General features: G+C 32.4%; 1 pseudogene; it reads left to right on the top strand.

The window, feature by feature from the left end:
• Positions 1–1,536: 1,536 nt before the first annotated feature.
• LOC146937375 (ABC transporter G family member 23-like) lies at positions 1,537–3,623 on the top strand (annotated as a pseudogene).
• The last annotated feature ends 360 nt before the right edge of the window (positions 3,624–3,983 follow it).

Consider the following 3,983-nt stretch of genomic DNA (forward strand, 5'->3'; position numbering starts at 1 on the left):
ATTTTTTCTCTCTAGCCACCTTATGTGTGAATGTATGAAATGAAAAGTTCAACCCTAATTTCCACTAGTGTTATCCTTATATACCCAACTAGTGGGTTAAGTTAACTCATCTCATAATGAAAAGTTACTACTTACTTAACTCATTAAAACATCTCATTAATTACCATCTCAAAATAATTACCTTAAGTTACTACTAATCTCAGTAAAAATAATTATTAACACTAAAACACTAAAATACCATTCATTCTAAAATTACTAGTTTACCCTCGCTCTTCAAATTAGCAAAATACCCTTAGTCCCAAAAAATGACTAAAATACCCTTTCTCGTCTAAAAATCCACTAATCCCAAATCAAACATACAAATAATAAGTAAATAAACACATAATAAATAAATAAATAAAATAACCTAACGAAAAACGGGATATTACAACTCTCCCCTATTTAAAGAATTTTCGTCCTCGAAAATTAGTGAAGATCTCCTTGTAAAATTTCCATTTTGCATGTAATTTAATTCTAAGCAAGGGGAGCAAAGTCGCACTCTTAGACTAATGGCCGATTACAAACTTTTCGTAATAAATGTAAGAAAATAGCTTATTTGAGGTATGTTATCGAAAAACATCCCCATAAGCATACAAGCCACAATCTTCTACAATGGCGAGTCACCTAACTAAACCAAGAGGAAATCCCAATCAAACAAGTAATATAATACAGATCAATTACTGATTATTGCAACTTTGCTTAACTTTTTTCTATTGTCTCTTTATTCAATGTAGTTTAGATTTGATAGAATTTCCAAGTTGATGTGAGTTTGGAATTCTAGCTAGGAGGTTGGTGAAATAAAATGGATGTAAGAAATTAATTGGTAAGGAGTCGACTCACCCATAAAATCGTGTGTTTAACTTTTACTATCGATGAGATGATCTTTATAGTAGATGATCTGTAAATATTTATGTATACATTGGTGGATGATTTCTAAATAATTTTGTAGACATTTTTTTATCTTTGAGTTTTGCTCTAACCTTAATAAACCTAAAGTCCAACTCACCTAAAAAAAATTCTATAAATAAAGAAATTAGTTCATAAAATAATATTTGAATTATAAAAAAAGCCCGAGAAGAAAATTGTCTATAATATATAGAACGATGATTAAAATATATTAATACTAATTTATAGTATTTCATCTCTCATGACTTTCTACATTTACTTAAAAAATAACATTTATAGAGGCAGCAATCACATTTTTAGGGAGCAAAATAAATATTATTTTATTACATTTTCTCCTATTCCATTGTTCAACACCTGCTTCTAACAAATTTCTCCTATTATTCTTTTAACAACCATCTAATATTTTCTAAATAGAATAATCCAAATACATTATTTAATTATCTTTTTTGACCCAAATACTTTATTTATTGAGTAAAACAATTATCTTAGATAAACTACCTCTACCAAACATGCCATGCACATACCTAAAATAGTCAACTTAGTTGTTTCAACTTCCATATTTCTTCTAAATTTGAACACTTCATCACAAAATTCTTTCTTCTTAAACTCACTCACTCATGACCCAAAATTAATCAAATCTACACAATGGCATCTTGCTTGAAACCACAAAGCAGCAATGAAGATGACTCTATCATACTCTTTTCAACTTCTAATTCATCCATTAGTCCTTCTTCCTCTTCTTTCCACCATTCACCACCATCAACTTCATACAAACTTTCTATTCAAAACCTCACTTATACTTTACACCCTTATAAAACCATTCCCTTTTCATTTCATAACCTTGCTAAAAAACCACATCCTATAAACATACTCAAATCTGTTTCTTTTGTTGCTAGAACTTCCGAAATTGTCGCAGTTGTCGGACCTAGTGGAACAGGCAAATCCACCCTTCTCCGAATAATCGCGGGCCGAGTAAAAGACAAAGATTTCAATCCAAAAACTATCTCAATCAATGATCACCCTATGAGTACTCCATCTCAGTTAAGAAAAATATGTGGCTTTGTTTCACAAGAAGACAACTTGCTTCCACTTCTAACAGTGAAAGAAACTTTGCTATTTAGTGCAAAGTTTAGGCTAAAAGAAATGACACCAAAAGAAAGAGAATTATGAGTGGAAAACTTAATGCAAGAGTTAGGACTTTTTCATGTAGCACATAGTTTTGTTGGTGATGAGGAAAATAGAGGTGTCTCTGGTGGTGAAAGAAAAAGGGTATCAATTGGTGTTGATATGATTCACAATCCACCAATTTTAGTCTTGGATGAACCAACATCAGGACTTGATAGTACCTCAGCTCTTCATGTTATTGAGCTTCTTTCTTCAATGGTTAAATCAAAGCAAAGGATAGTTATACTTTCAATTCATCAACCTAGCTATAGAATATTGCAAAGTTCTTGATCCTTTCTCATGGTTCACTAGTTCATAATGGTAGTTTGGAATCACTAGAGGAAAGAATATCTAATTTGGGATTTCAAATTCCAATGCAACTTAATGCCCTTGAATTTTCAATGGAAATTATACAAAGTTTAGAAGATTCTAGTAGTTCCATCGTCGACGAAAACGAGACTTCTTTTCCAAGTTCCATGTGGCCAGAGGAAGAAAATATTGGAAGTCATGAAATTTTCCAATCACAATATGAAAATGAAAGTTTTGGATATCTTTGTTATGTAATCATGATGGAGATACTATTTCTGTGTTCAAGATTTTGGAAGATTATTTATAGAACAAAGCAACTTTTTTTAGCAAGAACAATGCAAGCATTAGTTGGTGGATTTGGTCTAGCAAGTGTTTATATAAAAGTAAGAAAAGATGAAGATGGAATTGCAGAAAGGTTAGGTCTTTTTGCATTTAGTCTAAGTTTTCTCTTATCTTCAACAGTTGAAGCACTTCCAATATATCTTCAAGAAAGAACTGTTCTAATGAAAGAAGCATCAAGAGGAGCATACAGAATCTCTTCTTACTTGATAGCCAATACTTTTGTTTTTCTTCCTTTTTTGTTTGTAGTTTCTTTACTTTTTGCAGTTCCTGTTTATTGGATTGTTGGACTCAATCCTTCACTCTCTGCCTTCACATTTTTCACTTTTGTTGTTTGTCTTATTGTGTTGATGGCAAGTTCTTTAGTTCTCTTTCTGAGTTCTGTGTCTCCTGATTTCATTTCAGGAAATTCACTCATATGCACAGTTCTTGGAGCCTTTTTTCTATTCTCTGGATACTTTATTCCAAAAGAGAGTATTCCAAAATATTGGCTTTTTATGTATTATGTGTCACTTTATAGGTACCCTTTAGATGCATTACTCACAAATGAGTATTGGAATGTTGGAAATGAGTGTTTCTCACAAGGCTCTTCTTCTTCAGTGTGTTTGGTTACTGGATTTGATGTCTTGAGGAGTAGAGGAATTGAAAAGGATAATAGGTGGATTAATGTGGAGATAATGTTTGGATTCTTTGTCTTCTATCGTTTGCTTTGTTGGGTCATACTTGCTAGAAAGGCCTCCAAGACTACAATATAACACAAACTTGTTTCTATGTTCATAATGAAGTGGACAATCACTTTGAAGTTTCTTAGGCTATTATTTGTATGATACGGTATTCTAAAGATATATAGTATTCTATTTACAAAATATATATATATATACATGTCTTGTCACTATCTCCTTATGATTGTTCTCTTTTTTTTTTTTAACTTTGAATTATAAGAATTCAAAATCAATCTTGATATGTCCGGTGAGGATGGATGAGAGGCAGCGGTGGCGGAAAGTGCTCCGGTACAGTGGCGATGAGTATTTGCGGTGGACGAAAGGTGTCTACAGGCACGTTAACACTTCAATGCTAAAGTCAGTAATGGAACTAAGAAAAAGTGTGTAGAAAGTGTTGTGAAAAGTGAATCATACCTTGAGTGTGAAGCTAAGTCACCGTTATATAGGTGCGCGTTGATAATAACCGCCTCCGGGTTTTACGGCGTATGATTAGGGAGCGGTTAG

Source organism: Medicago sativa, chromosome 3, assembly GCF_051527215.1.
Source record: "Medicago sativa cultivar Bolivia chromosome 3, Bolivia_mono, whole genome shotgun sequence".
NCBI classification, from domain to species: Eukaryota; Viridiplantae; Streptophyta; class Magnoliopsida; order Fabales; family Fabaceae; genus Medicago; species Medicago sativa.